This window comes from Adiantum capillus-veneris, chromosome 19 (genome assembly GCF_014529385.1).
Source record: "Adiantum capillus-veneris isolate H3 chromosome 19, ASM1452938v2, whole genome shotgun sequence".
NCBI lineage: Eukaryota > Viridiplantae > Streptophyta > Polypodiopsida > Polypodiales > Pteridaceae > Adiantum > Adiantum capillus-veneris.
In genome coordinates this window covers 84,560,991-84,588,968 of record NC_140949.1, presented here as the reverse complement: position 1 = coordinate 84,588,968, position 27,978 = coordinate 84,560,991, and the positions used below count along the sequence as shown (strand labels likewise).

General features: G+C 44.6%; 1 protein-coding gene across 7 annotated transcripts in view; it reads left to right on the top strand.

The window, feature by feature from the left end:
• D2HGDH (FAD-linked oxidases family protein) overlaps positions 1 to 27,978 on the top strand; it is a 178,550-nt gene that overhangs the window by 94,867 nt on the left and 55,705 nt on the right. The gene's annotated exons all lie outside the window — the stretch shown is intronic.

The window sequence follows — 27,978 nt, the reverse complement described above, 5'->3', positions numbered from 1 at the left end:
CACCCCCTATTGATGTATCTTGATCACTTGACCTTTGTTGAGCGTCCTCATGGTTTGCAGTTACCCTCGGGTCATACCGGAGGCTTATGCGGATGACTCGCTGTTTATGCCTCGCAATCAGCAGGCTGATGTCCAAGTGTTTGGGATTGCAGCTGGTCTTAAAGTCAACTTTTCTAAATCGAAGCTTTTGCTACTTCGTTCTTGCGATTGGCATAGTCTATTGTAGCCAGGTGAGATTGTTCCTACGAATGTGATCCAATTGGATGAAATGTCATTCACACTCAAAAAAGTGGATTGGGTTATGCAACGCTTGAATGTCAAATTGCATTAATGGAAGCTATCCACTTGGCCATTGCATGTTCGCTGGTAAATCATTCAGAGTATCCTGATGGCATATATTTAGTTCTTTTTGCCACTGATGCATTGGCCTCGCCATTGCCTTGATTCTCTTATGTCAGTCATTTTGTCTCATTTGTGGCGAACTCATTGCCTTGCTGCTCTGCTCCCAATAGCCAATCAACACCCATCGTCCTCCCCCTTCTCTTTCTATCGACCAAAGCATTGCCAAGCACGACATTCTTACAGAGAGACGGATAAACGGGAACACAGTCCAAAAGTGCAGATAGAGAGAAACGCTTGCGCTCAGCCTTGCACGAGAGAGAGAGAGAGAGAGAGAGAGAGAGAGAGAGAGAGAGAGAGAGAGAGAGACTCCTGCTACATCTTGACATCACCGCCATCTGTTTCCTGTCAACGCAGCACTTCCTACGAGCATCTGCGAGGCTAGCCCTCCCTCCCTCACCTTCTTCTTGGCCTATGTTTACATCCATGCTATCCTCACCCCCCTGTCGCCTCACCTATGCTTACATTCCTCCTTGCCTATGGCTACGTTTCTTGCCCCCTTCCTCCTCTGTTAACAGTACACCCAGAGAGACACAGAGAAAGAAACTTCATCACAGACAACTTATCACATGAAAGAAAGAGAGTAGAGAGATAAAAGGCATTAAGGAGCGAGAAGGCGGGTGCTTTTGATCTTGTCCAGTCAGAACCTAAACCTGGTTGCAATTTAGAGAAGCTATGGTGGAGAGGAGGCTTTGCAGCAAAGAGAGACCAACCCCCTTGCGCGCTGCCAGTTCTAGAGAGAGAGAGAGAGACCAACCCTCATGCACGTTGCCAGTTCCACAAAGAGAGAGAGTGAGAGAGAGAGAGAGAGAGAGAGAGAAAGAGAGGGGGGATTTGAGAGAGAGAGAGAGAGAGAGAGGGGGGGGGGGGGGGGGGGGGGGGATCCACTCAGAAAGCTCAAAGAAGGGGAATCTCTCGAAATTCCCTTAAAAGAACAATAAAAATGAATCGTTGGTACATACTCATGCTCAACTCATCTACTCGCTCAACTCTGAACTTATTAGCTGGAATCTTCATAGATTCCGATCTATCTACTCCCAGCAAGGGGTGCATGAAGCAAAACGGCAGACCGCAGCCGGACAGCAGAATCGAACCGGGACTCCAATCCACAGAATCACGGAGACGAAATATGAGCTATCCATCTCGCCATTCTGGGCTTGGTGACTTCTTGCCGAACAAATAGTTATAAGAAAATAACCAACTTTCTGCTGTGTTTCCTCCTCGCGACGCGCATCCCCCTCCCTTTTCTTTATCTTACGCCTTCACCCCTTGCCTGCGTGTCGGCCTCCTTGCCTCGGATTTCCAGCTCATGAGTGCAGCAACACCAGCGCCATCGCTAATCGTATGAACTGTGAGAGAGTAGAGAAATGAAATGAAATGAAATGAAATGATATATTAACGTCTACAAGAGGCCAAAATGACCTATGAGACCAACTGATTACAATGATGAGTCTAGTACCAAGTCTGGGTACAAACAAGAAAACTACAAACAAAGAACTGATAGGAGTGCTACCGACTCCTATGGGTGTCTGGTAGGCTGAGCAATGGTATCATGCCATAAAGGTACAAAGTGGGGATAAGTGTCACCATGATACAATATAGCAGTAGCATGAAGCCTATCCCGCTCGACATTCTGGGTGTCGTGCTAGAATCCTGTGGATCCTCTGCCGCAATCTTCGCCGGTGCTACATGGCTCCCCTCCTCAGTCGCGGTCGTCTCGATCTCCCTAACTCTATAGCTCGATCAATGAGAGTACCGCTGATGTGTGTATTGGTGGGAACCGAGCTCTTTGGTGGTGGTGTCCCCCCTGACTCTGTGGTACTCAGACTGAAGAAATCTGAGATGCGTCTCTGGGACTGTCTCTGTCTTTGCCCATTCAATAGAGCGTCTCTATGTCTCTGAATCTCAAGTAGGAATAATCCGAGACATCTTTGATCCTGATATCTCATGACTCTATCTAACGAGTCAAAACCATCTCTGAATAGACAATGAAAGCGTCCCCGTATCTCATAGTAGACTGTGCAGCGACATATGTAGTGAAACTCTGTCTCTGGCTCTGCATGGCATAATTGACATATCCTACTGTCTGCTGGTATGCCTCTAAATCTACCTGTCTCAATCCCAAGCTGGTGTGAAGATGTGCGAATCTGGCCAATAGCACATCGTAACCTATGAGATAGATGTGTGTCCATGTAACTGGGCCGTGTGACAAATCCGTCTGTCGTGAGTTGAAGAAGATGTTCTCTATAGAAAACCCTCTTCGTATCCAACTCCCGTGATGGTTCTATCCATGTCCTCTTGCTATCAAGCTGGATAAGATCTTGCCGAATGAGTCTAGTAGTCTCCATCCGTGTAAGAGCCAAGGATGGTGCATCAAGAGAATACTGGAAAGGGGGCAGCCTGTCCATGCTGAAACCATGCCTCTGAAACCATGAGCTCATCTGTGCATACCAACATGATGTATCTCCCTGTAATGCCAGCTGTCTGGATGACTCGAGAGCAAGCCTGGCATACCTGTCCCTGGTGGTGTCCCATAAGCTGTGTACAAATGATACTGATCTGGTGAGTGCCTCAACCTCCATAGGTGGGGCAGCCAGCTCCGCTCGTATGATGTCATGTGGGACTGAGGCCTTGGCTCTAATCAGCCTAGAAATCATAGATATCAGGGGTCTCTCCATATTAGTCCATCCAGCACTGTCAATAGACGGTCCCCAAACCTGAACCGCGTAGTGCATAACTGAAGCGACCAAAGTATCAAAAAGCCAGAGCTTTGTTCGAGGTTCCTAGAACTGAACTTGCGAACAAATCCTCTCTAAACCACCTAGGGCTGCATAGGCACGAGTCAATCTAGTGTCTGCTGCCACTTTCAGTGTGAACCTCGGTCCACTAAAGACCACCCCAAGATATGTGTATGCATCAGTGTACTCCATACTGTCCTGTCCATATGTGAAAGTAGGTGCTGATCTCCTAACCCACTGTGGCGTGGTATTTAATACCATGACCTTGGTTTTACCAAGGTTGAAAGACAATCCACTATCCTCTGCAAAACTATGCAATGCGTCCAAATGTCTCTGCATACCCTCGGGCGATTCTGATATCAACACGATATCGTCAGCATACAATAAAAGAGGGATCCATGTCCCTGCAAGCTGAGCACCTCTATCTCCTCCTCTGTCAATATAATCAGAGACCCCATCAACATACATACCAAATAAAGTAGAGGACAGTGGGCATCCCTGTTTCACTCCGATGGTGGAGTGAACTATGTCGGATATCCCCTCTGATGTGCGTACATGACCCATCACTGAACTGTACAATGCCATGATCTCCCACATCAGCTCTGTGGGTACCCCCAATTCCATAAGCCGGTGCATCAATCTGGCCCTCGGCACTGTGTCAAAGGCTTTGCGAAAATCCACAAAGCTGCAGTATATCCGTCTACCATGTGCTCGACCCTCCTCAATGATAGCTCTGAGTGTAAAGACATGATCTAGTGTGGAGAAACCCCTTCTGAAACCAGCCTGCCCAGGTGCTCGTATGCCCATAATCTCTGCCCAACTGCTCAGCCTATGCTCGAGGATGGATGCATATAACCGTGCCAATGTGTGTCCTACCATGATAGTACGGTAATTCCCCGGCACTGTGGGGTCACCTGTCTTGAAGATAGGTACAATAGTAGATAATCTCCAAGACTCAGGGAGACCCTCACACATGCCACGGTTGAATAGCCGTGCAAGCATCTCTGCCAACAAATCCCCAACATGTATAATGTGCTCTGCTACCAAACCCTCATGATCCTGTGCCCGTCTGGTCTTCATCCTGTCAATGGCCTCCTTTACCATCTCAGTGGTAAAGAAGGTGCTCGTAGCCGGACATGGTTGTGGTGGGTCTGGTAGTGGTGGTTGTCTAGGTACAGTGTATAAAGATGTTGCATACTGCCCCCATATCTCTGTAGAAGTAATCACTGGTGGGGGAGACTTCTCATGGAATAGACGCCAAGCCTCTCCTGAATCTCTACTAAGGAAGAGATGATATAAATCTTGCTCCATCTGGACCAAGAAAGCTCGCTTCTTCCGTCGCACTAGTCGTCGTGTAGCAATGCGAGACTGTCTATAGGTGATCACTCCCAATGTAAGGTCCCGCTGTATCTGAGCTCTCCTCTGTCGACACTCCTCATCATACCAGTTGTTCTGAGGCATGTGCCCAGAACGACGTCTCTGCCCAGGCTGAGTGTGTAGATATGCCTCTGTCGCTGCCCCATGTAATGTCACTGTCAGCATAGATGTGATCTCCTCCACTGTGTATACTGGCTCTGATGTGCATAAAAGCCTACGTAACTCCTCTACATAGACTGAGTCAGTCTCTAGTGTAAAAGTATAGCGTGTATGTCCACCACCCCTGAGATGTATTGTACTCAAAGGAGACTGATAATGTTAAAAGTGCATGATCTACTGCTATCCCAACTGGCCTGGGCCCCACTGTGAAATCCTGAATGTGAGAGATAAAGCTCGGATGTGTCAGAACATAGTCTACAGTGCTGGACCCATGTCTATGTGGAAAACAAGTAAAACCTGTAGACAATGGGAAAGTCGTTAAGCCATTCAATATGGCTAAACTGTGAGTAGCCGTCATCTCTCTCAGGTATCTCCCATACTCTGTATGCTCTCTGTCGTGTGAGCATCTCTCAAGTCCCAACTCCTCTGGCTCTAGCTCTCTAAGCATCTCCTCTGATGTGTCATAGAAGACTGTCTGTGAGCTGCCTATACGGGCATTGAAATCCCCCAGGAGTATGATGTCTCCATCTCTGGAGAACTCCCAGATATCATCATCAAGTACAGAGTAAGGAGACTGTCCTCTGGGTGAAGCATATACTGAAGTGCTGGGAGGAAAATAGCATATGGCGATGTACAAGAAACGTCCAGTCTCTGCCCTCAGCCTCACCCACAAGTATCTGGCCTGATCATCTCTCCGAACTATGTGCAATAGTGGTTGGAGCTCCTCTCTGAAAAGAACTGCTACACCTCCTGATCCTCTAGTCCCATGCGCAGTTCTGGTGCATGTCCTACAAGCTATCTCCCATCTGTATCCTGATATGTGTGGCATCAACTGTCCTGGAGCCTGATGAGTCTCTGAGTAGAAAACAATGTCTCTGTCTTTGAAGCTATCCTCAAAAGCCCCCACATCAAGTCTATACAAACCATTACAGTTCCAAACTGCCATCCTGAGAGTGGTCCCATAGGTCTCGCACCGTCATGTAGAGCGGTGCTCTGTAATCACTACTCGTCCATTTCTGTAGAAAGCTAACTTCCCCTTCTCCCTTGCTGCTATAATCTCTGGCATGACCTCTCTCATATGTGCAAGCTGTGAGAGCGTAAGATCATCTCCTAAAAAGATACCTGTTTTCTTGAGGGTTGGCCTCTTCTTTAAAAAGTCTTTCTTTTCTTCCATGGAGGGAAAGCGCAAAATGAGAGCCCGTCCTTTTGAACTCTCCCCATTACCTTCACTCTTCTTGCCCACTCTCCAAGCTTGTGTGTGCGAGGGCTTCTCCACCCCCATCATGGACATGAGGCTCTTCACCTCTTGGTCCACCTTATCTGAATCTTTTAGGCCGGTCACTCTCACGTGTAGAGCGCGTACCCTTCTTCGTTGTTCCTCTTCTAGTGTTTTGTTGATGATGTCGGGTGTAGTCGGAATTTCCTTGCCCTTTCCCTTCTTGACAACTTCAATCCATTTTTCAGCCTCGTCCATTTTCTTTTGCGTTTTGGAGAGAACCTCCACCCATGAGGTCTTCATTTCTCCTTCCTCCTTTATTTCTTTGACTTGTGCTCGTATACTATTGAGCTCGTCAATCATTGATGGCTGAATTTCCCCATCTTCAAGGCGTCTTCCCTCTTTGGTTTCGTCGAGTTCCTCCCGAAGGGCTGAGATGCTACTTTTTAAAGCTTGAATTTCATCCCGGAACTCCTTGCGTTCTAGTTCCCTCGCCTGTTCCTCCCTGTTTTTCCATTCGAGAATTAAATTCTTCTCTTTCTTCCACTCATCCATGTGGGCTTTGCATTCTTTCAACTCCTTTTCAATGGCTGTCATTCTCTTGCTTGTGACCATGTAGTGCGCCGCCATTTGTCTTGCCTTATTTGTTTCACTTTTTGAGAGAGAGGAGAGAGCAACCTATACGCACCGCATTATGCATACATATGTTTCCACATTCAGCCTACATGGCATATATTTGCTTTCTGTATGTGTCAATTTGCAATTTCTGTGAGCTCTGCAGTTTCCAAATTCCTTGCAAATAAATCCCTGCAGGTCTGGTCGCTGCAGTCCGTGTGCCCTCCCCGTGGGGCTGGTGGTGCTGGGTGGCGGTGTTACTGGTCGCTGCAATCCTGCTCGCGCTGAGATAGACCCGCCACTGCCTTGCTGCACCTGAGCGCGAGCTTACCACAGCAGGAGGAGGGGGGGGTTGCTAGGGGGTGGAGCAGCACCTTACGCGCTGCCACTGCCTTGCTTCAGCCTCGCGCCAGACCTGCCCCTCTACAGAGCTTCAGAGAGCGAGAGAGAAACTGTGCGCTGCTGAACCTGAGAGAGAGCGACCTAGTCCTGCTGCGTGAGTCCTCTCCTACCCGCAGGCTGTTACGTGAGAGAGAGAGAAATGAAATGAAATGTTATATTAACGTCTTCAAAAGGCCAAAATGACCTATGAGACCAATCAGTTACAAAATAGTGAATCTAATACCATGTCTGGGTACAAAAGAACTAGAAAAGAACTAGAAGTGGAACAAAATACTACTACTACTACTACTACAATCTAAAACTACGTGGGTGTAGCAGCTGATACAATAGGTACCCGGTAAACTGGATGTAACAGTGTGTGAAACAAAGATGGAAGAAATGGTGAGGATCCATCCTCATCTGCACTCTGGATGTCGAGAGAGTATGGCTCGAATCTTCTGTTGTAATCTCCGTCGATGCTGTGTAGCTCCTCTCCTCAGTCGCGGTCGTCTGTATCTCTGTAGCTCCAATGCTCAGTCGATGAGAGTGCCAGTAGTGGTCGAATGAGTGTGGGACGAGCTCTGCAATGGTGGTTGCTCCTCTGGCTGTCCCATATCTAGTGAAAAGAAATCTGTAATGTGTCTCTGGGACTGCCTCTCTCTAGCTCTCCCCAGTAAAGTGTCTCTATACCTGTGTAACTCAAGTAGATATAGTCCAAGACATCTCTGATCCTCATAACTCATGACCCTAGATAGAGGACCAAAACCCTCTCTGAATAAGCAGTGGAAACGCCCCCGTATCTCATAGAACACTGTGCAATGACATATGTAGTGCAACTCTGTCTCTGGCTCTCTCTGGCATAATCGGCATATCCTGCTGTCTGCTGGTATCCCTCTGAATCTACCAGTCTCAATCTCGAGCTGATGTGAGGATGTGCGTATCTGACCAATGGCACAACGCAAACCATGAGACATATGTGTGTCCATGTAGCTGGGTCGAATCACAAACCCATCTCCTGTGAGGTGGAGAAGATGCTCTCTATAGAAAGCCATCTTCGTGCTCAACTCCTGAGGCGGCTCTATCCATGTCCTCCTGGTGTCGAGCTGGATCAGGTCCTGACGAATGAGTCTAGTGATCTCCACCCGTGTAAGAGACAGCGAGGGTGCCTGAAGAGAATACTGGAAAGGGGGCAACCTGTCCATGGTGAAGCCATGCGTCTGAAACCATGAAGTCATCTGTGCATACCAGCATGAAGTGTCCCCCTGTAGAGCTAACTGTCTGGAAGACTCAAGGGCCAGTCTAGCATATCTGTCTCTAGTAGTATCCCATAGGCTTTGCACAAAGGACACTGATCTGGTAAGCGCCTCAATCTCCATGGGGGGGGCAGCTAGCTCTGCTCGAATGATCGCGTGAGGTACGGAGGCCTTGGCTCTAATCAATCGGGAGATCATAGATACCAAGGGCCTCTCCATACGTCTCCAACCATCCTGGCCTACAGAAGGTCCCCATACCTGTACCCCATACATCATAGCTGAGGCTACTAAAGTATCAAAGAGCCATAACTTTGTCCGAGGTTCCTGGAACTGAACCTGCGAACACATCCTCTCCAAGCCTCCCAAGGCCGCATAAGCTCTGGTCAGTCTAGTCTCTGCTGCTCTCCCCAAAGAAAACCTCGGCCCAGTGAAGACTATCCCAAGGTAAGTGTATGCATCTGTATACTCCACAATCTCTTGACCATACGTGAAGGTCGGTGCCGATCTCCTGATCCACTGCGGTGTGGTGTTAAACACCATGACCTTGGTTTTACCAAGGTTTACAGACAATCCACTATCCTCTGCAAAACTGTGTAATGCATCCAACTGTCGCTGCATACCCTCTGGTGAGTCAGAGATCAAGACAATATCATCAGCATATAACAACAATGGGATCCACGTCCCTGCCAGCTGGGCACCTCTATCACCCTCTCTGTCAATGTAATCAGACACCTCATCAACATACTTACCAAATAGAGTAGGAGACAATGGGCAACCCTGTTTCACCCCGATAGTGGAGTGAACTAAGTCAGATATCCCCTCTGGGGTGCGTACATGTCCCATCACTGATCTGTATAAAGCCATAATCCCCCAAATCAACATTGTGGGCACCCCCATCTCCTGCAGTCTGCGCATCAGTCGAGCTCTCGGTACCATGTCAAATGCTTTGCGGAAATCCACAAAGCTACAATAAATCCGTCTCCCATGTAACCTGCCCTCCTCAATGATAGCTCTGAGTGTCAGAATATGGTCAAGAGTGGAGAAACCCCTCCTGAAACCTGCCTGTCCCTTTGCCCATACACCCTCACCCTCTGCCCAGTTACTCAACTGCTGCTCAATAATGGATGCATACAATCGTGCCAGTGTGTGTCCAACCATAATAGTGCGGTAATTTCCAGGCTCTGTAGGATCACCTGCCTTGAATATAGGCACAATAGTAGACAACCTCCAAGTCTCAGGTAATCCCTCACACATGGCACGATTGAACAACACTGCAAGAACCTCCATCAGCATATCCCTAGCATGTATAAAGTGCTCCGCTACTAGACCGTCATGATCGTAAGCCCTCCTGGTCCTCATCCTGTCAATGGCTCTCTTTACCATCTCAGTGGTAAAGAAGGTGCTCGTAGGTGGACATGGCTCTGTAGGATCTGGAAGGGGATCCTGCCCAGGAACCGTATATAACGATGTCGCATACTGGCCCCACACATCAGGAGAAGTAATCACTGGGGGAGGGGAGTGCTCATGGAAGAGTCGCCATGCCTCGCCTGAGTCTCTACTCAAGAACAACTGATACAAGTCTCGCTCCATCTGGGCCAGGTAAGCTCGTTTCTTTTTTCGCACAAGGCGCCGGAAAGCAATCCGCGACTGTCTGTAGGTGATGACTCCTAAATGAAGATCCCTCTGAAGCTGGGCTCTCATCTCTCTGCACTCCTCATCATACCAACTATTCTGGGGCATGCTCCCAGAATGTCGCCTCCGATCCGGTTGAGTGTGTGGGTATGCCTCTGATGCTGCATCATGTAGTGTCTCAGTCAGTAAAGTAGTGCACTCCTCTACTGAGAGGCCTGGAGCAACTGTGCATAGACGATCCCAGATCGCCTCTGTATAAACTGAGTCAGTCTCTGGTGTAAATGTATAACGGGTGTGTGACCTGCCTCCTGATTTCTGGGCTGTACTAAACTGAAAAGATACGGACAGTGTCAAGAGAGCATGATCCACTGCTACGCCCACTGGTCTGGCTCCCACTGTGAAATCCTGAATACAAGGAATAAAGCTCGGCTGTGTCATAACATAGTCCACTGTACTGGCCCCATGTCTGTGTGGAAAGCATGTGAAGCCTGCTGCTCCAGGAGAGAGAGAGAGAGAGAGAGAGAGAGAGAGAGAGAGAGAGAGAGAGAGAGAGAATCCGTTCAGATTCTCCTCTCCATTTTTTTTTTGGAATGTGTACGACATACTCATGCTCACAAAAAAGGCTTGTGTTTGATGTCGATGGAGAAGCTTTGCACTCCTAAACATTTTGGTGGTCTCAATATCTTGGACTTACGTAGGCATGTTCTTGCTAGGAAAGCTATGCTATTGCCTACACTCGTGCAACAATTCAGCCTTGGACTCTTATGTTTGCATACATGAGTCAGCATGTTGTTCCGTCCTCATTTGGCCACTGGAAATCATCTATTTGGGAGGTTGTATTTGGTAAGATACTTCTACATATTCCTAGATATCCTCTGCTTCCACTTTGCTCTTTGCTTGGAAAGAGGTTACAATTCATCAATCATGGAGTGCTCGGCGGGAAGGAAATTTGCTTCATTTGGAGAGTCTTCATTGGAGCCGAGCATTCTCTCTTACTTTGATTGACCGCTCGCCTCGCTAGGCATACTTCCGCTCTTGCCATGGCATTCGGGTGGTTGAGGACGTGGTGGATGCGACTGGATACGCCTTTGAGTTTCCCTTTGCCGCTCGCTGTTTTGGATTGGGCATGCATTACCGTCAGTTCTAGAGAGAACTTCAGCTTATGTTGGTTGATTTTTTGCCCATTTCACCTTTGCCTGATGGTGATTGCATGTCTGATTGGAATCTTCAAGAAACACCTTTTTGAGAGATTTCCGCCAATCGCCGCAACCTTGGCTTGTTGATCATTGTAATGCCCTTTGGCACATGCACAAATCTAATATCTGGTGGAGGAAGCTTCTCTCCGCCCTGTGGAAAAGCCATTTGCTTTTGAAGGAGCGGTTGTTTCTTTGGTGCTGTTTGATTGGAGTGCTCCCGGTGGGAACTTTTCTTAAGGTACGTCATATCCGCCCTTCTTCTTATGTCCGTTGTTCAACTATGGAAGAAAATGTTTACCACTTCTTGTGGGATTGTTGCATTACTGGAGATTTCCTTCGCCTCGTATCGGCATGTATGCGGCTTCGCTTTCCAGCGATGGTTTTCCATAAACGGTTTTGGGCATTTGGCATTTTCTCACCAACATTACAGCGATTCGCGGTCTTCTTCATGCGGGTCAGATATTGGGCTTACTAGATCCTATGGCGTCACTGTAATGGCTATATGTTCCATCGCATTCATGCAGATCCCTCCCCGTTCTTCAAGCTTTTTCTTAGGAAATCTTTATGGTTCGCCTTGGAAATTGGTGATATCACTGCAAAATTACTCTCCTATGAATGCTTTTAGCTAGATTTTACAGCCGGACACTTCTGTTTTCTCTCCCTTGTATATGATCTTTTTGGTGGGTTTTCCTCGCCTTGAGGTTTCCCGCTAGTAAATTAATCAAACTGATTTACAAAAATAAAAAGTGTGCGTGTGTGTGCTCCTCTGTCCGACCCGCTAATGAACTGTTTTGGACAAGTGGCCACTTCTTCACCTGGGTGTGTGGTCACCTGGTACCTGCCATGCTTGAACTACCAACCTCCCATGCAAGGACTCCATTACTTTGCATGAACCGCTACCTACTTTATATGCTTTGCCAGTTCCTAGGCGCCAGTAGTCTTGTTCCTCTCTCTGCATCCTTTGCTAGGCTATGGGTCGCCCTCCATCCCCTTGCCAGTTCCATTCTCTTGGATGCCTTGCACAAGCTGGTCTTCAATCTCCTACAAGAACTCAGCTATGACGTTGCTGCTAGTCTTTCAGCTCCTGCAAGAATTCAGCTATGGAGTTGCAATTGCAGATGGGCCACCTACAATGGCCAAAATTGGTGAATTCTCTTCCCTTCAAAAGAAGAGTAATCATCCCTGATTACACCTATAAATGAGATAGAAACTTAGCAATCATTACAATTCTAGGTGCAAAGCAGCCATTCATGAAAAATGACCTTCACATGCCATTCTGTAACACCAAACTACAATGATCCAACATTTCACATTGGATCTCACATTATGATCCAACCTTTCACATTGCATTCCGCCTGATAGTCCAACATTTCACATTAGATTTGCAATCAGGGGTTCAAAACTTATCATTGGACCCTTGCCTTGACCTTTCATATCAAGCGCATGCAGGTGCACCAACGAATCGGCATGTAGAGAGAATGCTATAGTCATAAGTAGTTTGTAGGCAGAATACTATCAGCTTAGTATTTGAAATGTATCATAAAAGAAATACACTTTCATCACAATTGGTTAATCGTGTTGACGAGGGATTGGAGTGACCCCCCTCTATGGAGCACGGTCTGCATCATGTTCAACAATTGAATCCGCCTGGACTCTTGGAATGGTAGGCGCCAATATCAAAAAGCTTCAAGATAGAGATCCAATAGCATAAGATGATTTTCCAAATCACCTTCCTCCCCACTTGGCATCCAAAGTAGGATAATTCCTAGAACTTTAACAAGTACCTGCAGTGGATCTTACCTTTTATCTTCTTTTCCTTATGTGCAAGGACTTGTTCCGGCTGAAGGATTTCTTCCATTTCTTCAACTTGGGGTTGTTGATCATCAATCATGTCTTTGGGTACCTCCCCTTGGAAAGGAAAGAAAGAGGCTGACATGAAATGTTGTGAATTCTCCAATGAGGAGGCAGCTCGAAACGGAAAAAGAGTTCATTGATCTTTTTGGAAATCTGAAAAGGTCCATCATACCTCATGCTAAGCTTTGGGTAAAGCTTCTCTTTGCCACACATTAAAAGTAGTCCAGCCTTCTCAAAACGAAGAAGGACCCAATCACTTGCTTTAAATGCCAGTCTGATTGACCATCTGTCTGTGGGTGGTTCCCATGTTTTCAAAGACAGCTCGCTAAAACAAATTGGCCATCCAATAGATGTGGGCATCCTGGGATACTTGAAGATATGCATCAGAACAAGCTTCACCATATGATCAGCTTTGATAGTCTTCTTCATTGGTACAAAATGGGCTTGTTTGTTGAAGCCGTCCACAATGGTCCAAATACCACCATTACCACTCTTTGTCCTTGGTAAATCAAAAAGGAAATCCATGGTGATACTTTCCCATGGCCTATCCATAATAGGCAATGGTTTCCATAAACCTAGTGCTTTATGTCTTTCATGCTTGCATAGCAAACAAGTATGAACATGTGCCTTAACGTCGGAATTCGAAAGATCATACTCCTTTACAAGTTGGTTCAATACCTTGATGTCCTACGTAAGGAGGTTGATGACATTCTGCCAACACCTTTTGGGTGACACATAATTTGGTGTCACATTAGAAAATCATCCTTAAGAGAAAAGCTTGTCAGTCCACCAACCAACTTATTTTCATAGATAGTAGCAACATCAGGATTTGCATGGTATTGTTGTTGCATTTCATCCAATGCATGATGGTATATGGCAAAGACGGCCTTTGCTTGTGGTTTGTGAGAAAGTGCATCTGCAACCACATTCTTTTTACCTTCTATATGGACTATTTGAAAACGGAACAAAGAAAGTAGATTTTCCCACCGCATCTATTTCTCAGATAACTTGGTTTGAGTAAGAAAATATCTCAAGCTTTGATAATCCGGATGTTCGGTGAAATCAACCCCCAAGAGGTAATGCTTCCAAGAAGTCATGGATGACTACCAAGAGTTCCTTCTTATAAATTTGTGAAACACGATCAGCCTTAGTCAAAAGGCGACTTTCATATGCAATGACATGCCAATTCTGTTGCAAAACAGTCCCAATACTACTCCCATAAGCATCACAAAGAACTTCAAAAGACTTTTGACTTTGGGCCTGTTGTAAAATCTAATATCTAACCAACCCAAATGATTTTCTCATATTAAACTGATCATTTAATGTGGGAGAATAGAATATAGACATGTGCTTACGGATCTATCTCAACACGGGACCAATGGTAAAAGGGGTCCAAAAGAGAGATGGTCTGTCAAAGAGCAAGACTAGCTAATGGAGCTTAAAGACCTTAGGGTTAGCTTCATTAAAGACCTTCAAAGGTTAGTGTTAAAAGTCCTTCGACCTTAGGCAAGCTAGGGCTGTGCTTGAGGTGGGAACCCAGCCCAAGCTTGAGGTGCTTGTCGTGCTTGTTGACTAAGGTGCTTGAGGTGCTTAATGACTAAGGTGCTTGAGCGGTTAAAGTGTTCAAAAAGTCAAAGCTTGTCGTGCTTGCTGACTAAGGTGCTTGAGGTGCTTGAGGTGCTTAATGACTAAGGTGCTTGAGTGGTTAAAGTGCTTAATGACTAAGGTGCTTGAGCGGTTAAAGTGTTCAAAAAGGTGCTTGAAGTGCTTAATGACTAAGGTGCTTGAGCGGTTAAAGTGTTCAAAAAGTGAAAGCATATTCCTACTCATGAGGGGGTGAGCCCTCTTTGTAGGAGCTAAGAAAGAGAGCACACACCTACCCTCACACAAGGCAAGCTTGTTATAAAGAAAGCAACTAGGACACTTGTCAAGCTTCTCTTCATGTTGCCCTCATAGTGTGCCTAAAGCCTATTGGTTGGCCTCCCAAGGGGTTCAATGATAATTTAGTTAATTTAATTGTTTTTATATTTATCAAGTCCTCTCTCTCAAAGGGGTAAGAAAGACACTTGTCCTAATGCTACCCTTGTTGCTTGATATGCACTAAGCATGTGATTGGCCAAGCTTGAGGAGGTCCAATCAAGTGCAAGCTAGTGCAAGAAGAGGGGGTCGACCAACGCAAGGAGGGGGCTAGCTTGGGGGGTATACTCTCCCCCCCCCCCCCCTCCCCCCCACACACACACACTCTCATGGTGTGAGTTGCAAAGTGCAAGAGCTCCATCTCCTCCTCCAAGCTTGTAGAGAAGTTGAGAGCCTACACCAACACTCTTGGCTATGGAATGCAAATCCAACCAAGAGCCATGCTCCAATGCTTAAGCTTGCCATCTTTTCCATCTTCATTACTATGCTATTATGTATGCTAAGCAAGAAGAGTGATGATAAGTGAGGAACTATTTCTTTCTCCTATGAATGTTTCTTCTTCCTCTTCCCTATCCTCATTCCCCGCTAGCTCTCTCCACCTTTGAAGGTGTTTGAGGCCTTGGGACTGAGGCTGGGGATGGTTAATGCTTTCTACAAAGTCCATGTTATGCTCGTGATGCATGAAGCTTTCCATCTTCATTGCCTCACCTAGATCACAAGGAACACAAAGATTGTATTGTACCAAGTCTCTCTTGATGGAAGAATCTATACAAAAGCCTATTGGAGGGGAGACCGACTCTATATAAATCCGGTCCTCAACTGTTGTCAAGCTCTCTAAACTCTCTCTCTTGCAAAAGTATTTTTCGTGTCAAGTTAATTAAGTACTACGGTTATGTTGCTACCGTTAATTAAGTTCACTCTCTATGTTCTCAAAGTAGTCTCACAAAAATGATCACTCTAATTCTCTTAGTTCCACTTTTCTCAAAGTTCATCGGCCATTTCTATTACATTGATATCATAGCTATTGGTTTCTCTTTTCTTGCTTAAGAAGAGAGGTCCTTAAGTTGTCCATGAAAGGTTGGGTCTATTTATTGCAATAGGGTAAGTGGGATAGGGATCTATTATCTTGGTTGAGAAGGACTTAGTTAAAGGTACACTGTTGGGAACTAAAGTCTTAATAATGGAGCATCTCAGGGCTTGCCTTTGGCTTAACCATTATTGAGCTACGAGCAAGCTCAACAGGAACCATAATCAACCGAGCAATGTTAGCCCTCTCCACTATTCTTTACAATCATCAATGTCTAAACTACGGGTGTGGCTGGTTGAGGATTGATTTTTAAAGGTAAAGAAGAGTAGCGACTAAGGTTTTTGAGGATACCAAAGCACAAAGTAATCTATATATAAGTTTAGTTAGCATAGCTGACAATAACTAAGAGAGTAGAATGAACATTGATAACTTTGATTTTCCACATGAAGGTGCTAATGATGATGCCCCCATGTTTGTCAATTATCTTGTTACTAGGTTGTAGCAAGCTATGGGCAACCCTGCTTTGCAAGTTGAAGTCACTTACCAACTTCGTGCTTATGGGATTTGCCTTCCTCTCGAAGAGGAGAGAGAGCTTAGGAGGCTCTTGATGAGACCTCCTCTCTCCTATAAGAGAGAAGGAATCCAAAGAACGAGAAAGAAGCGAATCCCTAAGTTCCTCTGAAGATGTGGCTCCACGAAGACGGCGGTCTAGACGATCGCCAACTCCTCCCAAGAGGAAACGATCAACCCACAGTCCTTGTCGCTCCGAAAGGGAAGAGAGGAAACAAAGGAAGAAAAGGGTAAGAAAGAGGTCACCCTCTTCTCCTTCTTCTTCACCTTCCTCCTCTTCCGATGAAAGCAATAGCTATTCTCCTAGAGAATACAAGAGGGGAGAACATAGCAAATCTTACCCTGCATGGCGAAGGTCCCAAAAGCTCAAGAAGTTCAAAGAGGGAGGAACGAGTACCTCTTTTCTCACCTATGATGGCACCTTTGGTGCTACCGACAAGTATTGGCCTTCATCCAGCAATTCGATGCGGCCTTTGGAGATGAGGGCTTTACGGAGTTTTCCAAGCTACACCATGTAGCTATGCACTTCCAAAAATCTGCTCGTGAATGGTGGGCTAGCCTTCGTGGCAACGACAAAGCCCCAAAGACATGGAAAACTCTACGAGTTTCCATTATGAAGCGATTTCTTGCAAGCAATGCAAAGGACAAAGTGCTTACCGAATGGCGGAGTTTGAAGCTTCTCTCCCATGAGTCTATCCACAAATATGTCAACAAGTTTTGGGATTTACATCTCAAAGCTACTATCCTTCAAAAGATAGACTTCGCCGAGCAAAAGCAACAATTCTGTGCGGTATTACCTGAAGAGATGGTCGAGTACGTCAACTCCCAACGGCCTGGTTCTATCACCGAAGTAATCCACCACACTATGGTTGCTTGGCGCATCAATTTCCAACAAGGGACTAGAAGGAATGTCAAGCCCATGGAAAGCAAACACAAAAGTGATGCAAAGGAGAAAACCAATGCCCAAAATTCTTCCCAAGGCAATTCCAACAACAACAACAACAACCGGTCCAAGGAAAAGGGAGTTTACAAAGGTAAAAATAAACTCTCTCCTGAAGAGCTTGAAGCTTTTCGCAAGGACCGCAAATGTTTTAAGTGTGGGGAGCAAGGACATGGCTATCGTTCTTGCCCCAAGAGAAATGCCCGCAATGAGACTCCTAGAGCTTCCACTATCGAAGCTCCAAAAGAGGATGCTCATTGCAAAGGATCACCTCTCTCCTATGCTTGGGGAAAGGTAAGGGAGCATGATGCCTTCATCTTGTTTGACCGTGGCTCTACTCACAAATTCATATCAACGGAGTTGGCCACCAAGTGGGGCATTCAAGCTTTCGAGATGGGAGATACTGTAACTGCCGATACAGCTTTCAAGGGACAACAAGCCTCCGTTACTTCCTTGATTGGGAAGTTGAGGCTTCATGTCCAAAGCTACGTCGACAAAGAAGACTTTTTCATCTCTCCCCTCCAACATGAGGATGTTATCCTAGGGGCACCATGGTTCAACTACATGGCTGCCAACATGAAATTCCCTGAAAGGAGAATCTATTTCACCGACAGGGAAAAGAGCATGTATATAGATGCTAGTGAGTTTGGTCGTACTATACTGCTTGTAAATCCTCTTGCTTTTGATAAATCAATGAAAAGCTTAGTTTCTGCGTACATGATTTTTGTCAAAGAATCCCTAAAAGGTCCTAATGTTTCATCACATGTAAATGGTAGAAATTAAGAAGAGTAAGACTCGTCTAATTTTCTAAATGGATTCCAAGATATGTTCATCGATGATATCCCTATGGACTTACCTCCAAAACGAGGGGATGATGACCATCGATTGAGCTCCTATCAGGAAGCTCACCGCTTAACAAGCCTCCTTATCGAGTTTCCCAAGCTCAACAAGAGGAGATCATGAAGCAAGTACAAGAATTGGTAGACAAAGGGATGGTGAGGCCTAGCTCCTCTCCCTTTTGTTCTCCAGATTGTAGTGCAAAAGAAAGATGGTACATACCGCATATGTGTGGACTATCGAGCACTAAACCATATCACTATCAAAAAAACAGATTTCCCGTACCTCGGATAGAAGGTCTGTTTGATAAGCTACAAAGCTCTACTTACTTTAGTAGGATTGACCTTAAAAGTGTCTCATCAAATAAGGATAGTGAATGAAGATATCCTAAAGACTACGTTTCGTACAACGTTTGGTCTTTATGAATATCTAGTCATGCCTTTTGGCTTGACTAATGCACCAGCCACGTTCAATCGTTTAATGGAGAAAATCTTTATATCCTATCGCAAATTTACTGGAGTGATATCATCATCTACTCCAAGTCCTTGAAGGAACACAAGCAACATCTCCAGGTGATTCAAGCATTGAGGAAGAACAAGCTTTTTATCAATCAAAAGAAAAGCAAATTTTTCCTTCAAGAGATTCAATACTTAGGTCGTATTATCTCTCAAGATGGTATCCGTATGGATCCATCAAAGTTGGAGGTAATAAAAGCATGGCCTAACCCAAGGAATCTACATGATCTAAGAAGTTTTATTGCTATGTGTGCATACTATAGACGCTTCATAGCAAAATTCTCTCAAATAGTAGGACCAATTACATGACTTAACAAAAAAGAATGTTCAGTACTCATGGACTGCTAAGGAGCAAAATGCTTTTGATAAGCTCAAAGAGAAGCTTACCTCCCAACCAGTCCTTATACTTCCAGATCTCTCAAAGCCATTCGAGGTCCAATTCAAGAAGGGCATAATGTCGATGAATGAGTCTTGGGCATATACGAAAAAGAGCTTTTAGATGTTCTACATGCCCTAGACACATGGAAGCACTATCTATTGGGGACTCCATTTATTTTGCGAACCGACCACCAAAGTCTCAAGTACTTCATGACGCAAACCAAGCTTTCCGACAAACAAATAATGTGGGCGAATTTTCTTTCGTAATTTTATTTTCATATTGCTCACAATGCTGATAAGCACAATCAAGTGGCCGATGCACTTTCACAACGACCAAAAGTTAATGCGGTGTCTATAGCAACTCACAATGATCTATCTTCTATGATACATGAGTATGCTACTGACCCTGACTCTAAAGACATAATGTCAACCCTTGCATTGGGGAAGAAAGAAGACTATTCACCTTGCAGGATGGTTATTATCTCCATGGCAATAGGCTATGTGTTACCCACTGCCTTCGTGAGAAAGTCATATATGAATCCCATGCTCCTTCCCTCCCTATGCGGGGCATAGAGGCATTCAACCTACTCTTCAAGGAGTAGAGATATACTTCTATTGACCTACCATGAAGTGGACATACTAGAGTATGTTTCAAAATGTGTGGTATGCCAAAATACTAAGCATGATAGAGAGAAGCAACATGGATTACTCCAGCCATTGTCAATCCCTAATTCACCATGGAAGAGTATATCCATGGGAATAAGGGAACATGGACAATAGTCGACAGGTTTAGCAAGCAAGCACACTTTATTCCTGTCAAAAAGACTATTTAAGGCACATCAAATGGCAACTCTCTTCATATCTCAGATTTTCAAACACCATGGATTACCAACATCCATCGTGTCAAATAGAGATCCTAGAATGACTAGTAATTTCTGGAAAGGTCTCTTTGAAAATTTAGGTACAAGGTTGAATTTCTCTTCAGCCTATCATCCACTAACGGATAGCCAAAGTCAGATAGTCAATCTTTCTACGATACTCGATCTACTAAAGATTTATGTTACAGAAGTAGATCAACGCTCACAATGGAAAAAGTACTTACTCCTTGTAGAGTATGCGTACAATAATACTGTCCATACTTCTATGGGAAAAGCACCTTTTGAAATCATAGAGGGAAGACCTAAAAGTCCCTTGCTACTTTAAGTACATGGGAAGATCTTCGTTGCCGATGAGTATAGCCGTGACCTACAAGAATCTTTCCAAAAGATTAAGGAGGCTATATCGATCTCTTAACAAAGGCAAAAAGCTATTGTTGACAAGCACAAAAGGGCCTTAACGTTCAAAGAAAATGATTGGGTCTTACTTAAGTTTTCCAAGGCTCGATTGAGGCAAACAACGAGCAAAAATCCTACGGGCCATCAAAAGTATTATGCTAAACTAGCAAAAAGATACCATGGTCTTTTTCAAATCTTGAAGCCGATCAATGAGATGGCTTAGCTCATACACAATGCTTTTCATGTGAGCCTACTTAAGCCCTACAAAGGAGAGCCACCAAGTGTACCAATTATTGAAGACCCTCCCAAAATCGAAGACCAAGAAGAGGTGCTACAACCCAAAGCTATTCTTCGGTTTGAAGACAAGATACTACAACATGGTAAGATTAGCCAACGGTTTTTATTAAGTTCAAAAATTATCCTTTTGAAGATGCTAGATGGATGCAAGGAATACAGCTTAAGGATAGTATAAACCTTGTCGATGCTTACAATGCTACATTAGAGTAAGCAAATGTATATGTTTCTTTTTAATTATCAAATTTTTTGTCTTATAAGACTAATTTTCTTTTTATTGTGCACAAATTTAAGTAGTATGCATGCTTAGAATCATGTTTGTGATGATGACGTCTCTCAATCACCAAGTAGAATTTGTCACTTCACTTGGGAGAATAAAATGGACTAAAGAGCAGACATGCTTGCGGCAACTATGTCTCCCAAGCACCAAACGGATTAGTCATCCATCTTGGGATGGTGTCGTAGGGTAAAAAGGGATCCTCTATCCGCTAAGAAAAATTGACTAATGACTAAGGCTTTATCGCTTCTATCTCATAGTCGAGGATGACTATGATTTCAAGAGAGAGGTAATGTCATACAATCTCATATCTAACCAACCCAAATGATTTTCTCATATTAAACTGATCATTTAATGTGGGAGAATAAACGGGAACAAGGGTTAGAATATAGACATGTACTTACGGATCTATCTCAACACGGGACCAATGGTAAAAGGGGTCCAAATGAGAGATAGTCTATCAAAGAGCAAGATTAGCTAATGGAACTTAAAGACCTTAAGGGTTAGCTTCATTAAAGACCTCCAAAGGTTAGTGTTAAAAGTCCTTCGACCTTAGGCAAGCTAGGGCTGTGCTTGAGGAGATGCTTGTCGTGCTTGTTGACTAAGGTGCTTGATGTGCTTAATGACTAAGGTACTAAGGTGCTTAATGACTAAGGTACTAAGGTGCTTAATGACTAAGGTACTAAGGTGCTCCATGACTAAGGTGCTTGAGGGGTTAAGGTGTTCAAAAAGTCAAAGCATATCCCTACTCGTGAGGAGGCGAGCTTTCTTTGTAGGAGCTAGAGAGAGCACACACACACTTACACAAGGCAAGCTTGGTATAAAGAAAGCAACTAGGACACTTGTCAAGCTCCTCTTCATGTTGCCCTTATAGTGTGCCTAAAGCCTATTGGTTTGCCTTCCAAGGGGTCCAAAGATAATTTAGTTAATTTAATTAATTGTTTTTGCATTTATCAAGTCCTCTCTCTCAAAGGGTAAGAAGGACACTTGTCCTAATGCTACCCTTGTTGCTTGATATGCACTAACCATGTGATTGGCCAAGTTTGAGGAGGTCCAATCAAGTGCAAGCTAGTGCTAGAAGAGGGGGTCAACCAAAGCAAGGAGGGGGCTAGCTTAGGGGGTATACTCTCCCCCCCCTCCCTCCCCACACACACACACTCTCGTCGTGTGAGTTGCAAAGTGCAAGAGCTCCATCTCCTCCTCCAAGCTTGTAGAGAAGTTGAGAGCCTACACCAACACTCTTGGCTATGGAATGCAAATCCAACCAAGAGCCATGCTCCAATGCTTAAGCTTTCCATCTTCTCCATCTTTATTAATATGTGATTATGTATGCTAAGCAAGAAGAGCGATCATAAGTGAACCTATTTCTTTCTCCTATGAATGTTTCTTCTTCCTCTTCCCTATCCTCATTCCCCGCTAACTCTCTCCACCTTTGAAGGTGTTTGAAGCCTTGGGACTGAGGCTAGGGATGGTTAATGCTTTCTACAAACTCTATGTTATGCTCGTGATGCATGAAGCTTTCCATCTTCATTACATTACCTAGGTCACAAGGAACACAAAGATTGTATTGTACCAAGTCTCTCTTGATGGAATAATCTATAATACAAAAGTCTATTGGAGGGGGAACCGGCTCCACATAAATCCAGTCCTCTACTGTTGTCAAGCTCTCTAAACTCTCTCTTGTGCAAAAGTGTTGTTTATGCCAAGTTAATTAAGTACAATGGTTACGTTGCTACGGCTAATTAAGTTCACTCTCTATGTTCTCAAAGTAGCCTCACAAAAATGCTTACTCTAATTCTCTTAATTCCGCTATTCTCAAAATTAATAGGCCATTTCCATTACAGGGTCCAATAGTAAGCTTCTCCTTTAGGCGTTCAAAGGCAATGACCTACCCCCAAGCAAAATTAACTCCTCTACGGGTAAGAACATGAAGTAGAGTTGCAAAAAAAAAATTCCAAGAAAAAGATCCTTCCATTAGTTAAGAAAATTGTCCATAGGGCTACAATCACCTCTACGAGACAGGGCTATATCTACCATAGGGGAGACTCTCCCAATGAAAAAACAAGATATGTACAATGAGGGCTAGATCAAGAGATGGGAGGAGGGAAGAGCCACATAGGTGGACGGTAGTTTCATCTGGGCTCACCCCGGACCATGGTGAAGAAAGGCCTAGTACGCTAGAGTCGTAGGAACGCCTCTCTGGGCTCCCGCATGCGGTCGGAGCTGCCCTGAAGTCTCTCGAGCTGTCCCCTGAGAGTATGGATCAACTCCAGCCAAAAGTCACGAACAGTTTGCGCCAGTGGAACTGGGCGAGCCTCGAAGATGCGGAAGCAACGGGCCCGCCAAATGAATGAGAGTATCAGGCCCTCCCAACACACCCCTCTCTCACTGCACCACTCCTGGGGGGTAAGCTCTATAGCAGGCTAGAGTGTAGGTCGACCCCCCTGGATCACTATCATCCTGCTGGTGAAAGATAGTTCAAATTGTAGTGCCTATGACACTGTAGCCCTGCTACAGAGAACCTGGACTCAATTCAAAGCTAAATTTTACAAACAATTCCTCCCACCTAACTTCGAGAAGGATATCCGGAAGGAATGGGATTGGCTCACTTAGCAGGAACATGAGAAATTAATCAACTAATGGACAAGTATTGTTCAATCTTTTTTTAAATTACACCCTCATAAAGATTCCCGACAAGGAAAAGATGTGAAAATTTGAAGCAAGCCTACAACCCCAGCTTCGGAAGAGCATGAAGGTATATCCTCACGATTCCCTTCAAAGGATGATGAAATCACTGATCATCAGTCATTGCTAAGGACGTTCACTGTACTCGAACTCCTAGGAGGATGGAACAAAGCACTTACCGTTCAAGACAGAGTGTTATATGAGGATACTAGAAACGTGTAAGGTGCAGCGGAATGAATGTTTACGCTTTGCTCAAGATGAGTGCTCCGAACTGTGCTCAAGGTTCCTTTTCGTTTTTATGGAAGGTAGAGCCTTCCGTTCTTAATGAGAGAATGATATGATCACAAACAAAGTGAATGGACACCGTGCGTGCAAGTGAATGAGACTGAGAGATAGATAGAGAAGACAGATACGACACCAAAGACGTTGTAAAACCCTCCTCTGAAGGCCCACTATCGTCGGGGAGAGTGGTCTACTATTGATTGCACAAACTGGTACAAACTGTATGCATGAGACTGATGCAAGTCTAGGCTATGTCGACGATGACGACGGGGATGATGACACCATCCTAAGGGCTGAAATCTGCGGCTAGTCCAAAAACGCTGATTTTGGGGGCTGTTTCTGTGGGTCTTTGTCGCTGAAAATCTGCAGGTTTAGGGCTGAAAACTGAGGTTCTTAAGGGCTAAATCTGCTGGTCTTTTCAGGCTGAATCTGCTACTCCTTTAGGGGCTGAACTTGCAGGTACTTCATGGCTGAAAAACGCTGCAGGCTGAGGTCATAAAGGCTGCAAATCTGCAAACGTTGGGATATGCAAAAACGCTAGGGGAGTAGCTTTGCAAAAACGCTAGCTTGATGAGCTTTTGCTGGCGATGGCTGCTAAAGCAAAACGCTAGGGCAGGGCTTGCTTCTGCTGATGCAGAACGCTAAGTGGATGCAGATCTATGGCGATGGTTCTTGATGGAGAAAACGCTAGTGATGGGTCTTGCTTGGAGGGAAGTCCACCAAGGTCTTGTTGGAGAAGTTGCCTGCTGAGCTTGGCTCCTGTTGCCTCTTCTGCCATTTAGTGCTAGTTTAGGTTTGCTTATATACAAACTTACTCAATTTGTCCTACCTACTTTCCAACAAAAGTCACTTTAAAATAATAAGTGAAAAATGTCAAAAATAGGTAAAATAGGCTAAATGCACTGGAAAATTCCCCTAAAGGATTCTGATGGATTCTGATGGGAATGCTTATGACCATGCTATGTGCAACCAGAGGATATGCATCTACACTAAGTGTCTGGACATGCACGGTCTGCGAACAGACTCACAAAAGTGCCAGATCGCTTCTAAATCTAGACTGACTTGACTGAACTGAACCCTGGTCATGCTGTAGCTTGTCCACGTACACATAGGGTTGGATGTGTCATGTGACAAAACCACAACAGAAAGTGCCCCGTGGGGATCTTGGTCAATCTAAAAAGGTAGAAGGCACCGGTAAACGGCTTAAATATCTCTCGCCTTCGAGGAAGAAGGAATATGTTTCTAATGTGGAGAGAAAGGGCATATGAAGCTCGACTACCCTGTTTAGGAGCAACGACAGGAACAAGCATCTTCAAAGGAGGAGCAACTGAAGAAGAAAACCCACTCCACCAAGCTCAAACTCTATTTCCGATGACAAGGGAATACGGAAAACAGAGAAAAGGTAGCATCAGGTTCTAAGGGCTAGGGATCTCTTAACAATCAGCAAGTATTGATCCTCTATGATCCTGGATCTACAGACAACTTCATCTCTCTTGATGCTGCAAAGCGTTTGAGTCGCACACCTGATCAGTTGGGCACTCCGATCACATCTGGAGATGCATTTGAATGGTTGACTACCAATGCAACTCTTGTGCAAGGATAATTCAATCCTTACTACTCTCCAATTCTATTGTTGCAGCCAAAAGATGGCATGTTTCGTATGTGCATAGATTACTGATCCCTAAACAAGATCACAATCAAGAATCACTTTCCGATCCCTCGGATAGATGACATTCTCGATAAGTTACAGGGTGCAACCATCTTTAGTCGCATAGACTTAAAGAGTGGGTATCATCAGATACGCTTAGGACCTGAAGTTGTGCATAAGATTGCTTTTTGCACAACCTTTAGACTTAATGAATATTTGGTCATGCCTTTTGGCCTAAACAATTCTCCTTCCACATTCAATCGCATGATAAATGGTGTTTTAAGTCCATATCGAGCCTCTACAGGAGTATTCTTCGATGACATACTAGTCTTCTCGATCAAAGAGGAACATCGGAAGCACTTGGGCACAGTGTTTCAAGGTTTGCATAAGCATGAGTTGCATATCAATGCAAACAAAAGTGATTTCTTTCTCATGGAGATTCACTACCTAGGCCATACAGTCTCTCACAATAAGGTGAGTATGCATTCCGCAAAGATCCAGGTTGTTCAAGAGTGGCCCACTCCCACTACTATATATGATGTAGTGGTTTTTTGGGATTGTGTTTGTATTATCGGAGATTCATTCGAGGCTTTGCTAATGTAGTAGGACCACTCCATGATCTAACAAGGAAGAAGATCCCTTTAAGTGGGGAATGAGACAAGCTGCCCTTGATAGGCTGAAATACCTTTTGAGCCATGGTCCTATTTTGATAGTACCAAACTTAAGGAAACCTTTTTTCACCACGATGCTTCAGGTGATTGCATTGGTGCATTGCTTAACCAAGAAGCCCATGCAGTGGCTTTTGAGAGTAGACGGCTCAAGGATGTAGAATTACATGCCTCGATCTATGAGAAAGAACTTATGGTTGTGATTCATGCCTTGTCTACCTAAAAATGTTATCTTCTAGGAGCGGATTTTTGGTCAAAACACACTATCAGAGTTTGCGTTATCTTCTTACACAATGGCAATTATCTGAGAAGCAGATGAAATGCGAAAACTTCCTATCCATGTTTTATTTTCACATTCTCCATACGGCTGGAAGTAAAAGGTGGCTGCAGACACACTGTCTAGATGGCAGTCCTATATCACCAAGAATTGGAATCACTTCTCGACCTGTATCTAGACAACCCAGACTTCTCCTCCATTTGGAGAAAGCTCTAGAACGGAGAGAAATGAGTATTCCTATTCAATTCGGGATGGGTACCTCTACCACCACCAAGCAATTTGTGTGGCGATACCACTGAGGAAGAGAATCATGGATGAAGCACATGCTTCACCTTATGTAGGTCACAGGGATATTCTCCCTAAGACCCTAGCATTGGAACGGTATTTCTTTTGGCCCAACCTAAAAGCAGACATCGATCAGTATGTCAAGGAATGCTTAGTTTGCCAAAAAGTGAAGTACGATCGGCACAAGACGCCTGGGTTACTCCAAGTGCCTAATCAACCTTGGGGGAGTTGCCATGGGCTTTATTTGGATTTCCCTAAGACTCAAATTGGAAATGATTCAATCTAGATCATTGTGGACAAATTTAGTAAGCAAGCTCACTTTATTCCAATAAAGAAAACGATCAAAGCCAATCATATGGCTAGGGTTTCTAGCAAAGATTTTCAAGCATCATGGGATGCCCCAGTCTATTGTGAGTGATCGAGATCCTCGTATGATGGGAAATTTTTACCGTTCCTTGTTTGATAATTTTGGTTTGAAGTTAAATTTTTCTTCTTTTTATCATCCACAAACAGATGGGATGAGTGAGATTGCGAACTCTACAATGTTGGATATGTTGAAATCCTATGTGCCGGACAAACTGTCTGACTGGGAAAAGCATTTACCTCTTGTCAAGTACGCATATAACAATACCACACATTCCTCTACGGGAAAGCTCCTTATGAAATCCTTTGTGGTAAGCCTTTACTTCCACTGTTACTTTTAACTAAGGATAAGATCTTTGCTGCAGATGAGTTCGCCCGAGATTTGGGCGCTGCCTATGGGCAAGTCAACAGAGCAATTTTACACTCTTAGGAAAAACATAAGAAAGCTGCGGCATACAAGCACATGTTACATTCCGATTAGAGCTACCGCCTAGTTGGAGGATCCATAATGCTTTCCATGTTAATTTATTTCGGCCAAAAACGGATATCTATGATACTTCAACGAGATTAGATCATTCAAAAACGGATATCTATGATGTGTCATACGATTGGTGACATTAAGTATCGTGAAGCAGTTGTTCCATAAGTTCGGTGGAGAGACCGGGTAACAGGTATTCCCGATGCGTCACACGATGCATGACGGGAGCACCGGATAGGAAATACTCCGTTGGTTTGGAGCTTCATCTTTGAGAGGCGTCACCTTGGATAGAGCAATAGCGCTCACCCGAGCCAGATGACCACGTCCTTCTGGGAGGAGACTCAGATGCCTACATTACAGAGAGATCGGCGCTATCATAGAGGGCCATCAAAGGCGGATGCCGTGACATTTCAGTTACACAAACCTATATCTTCCCATGAGGA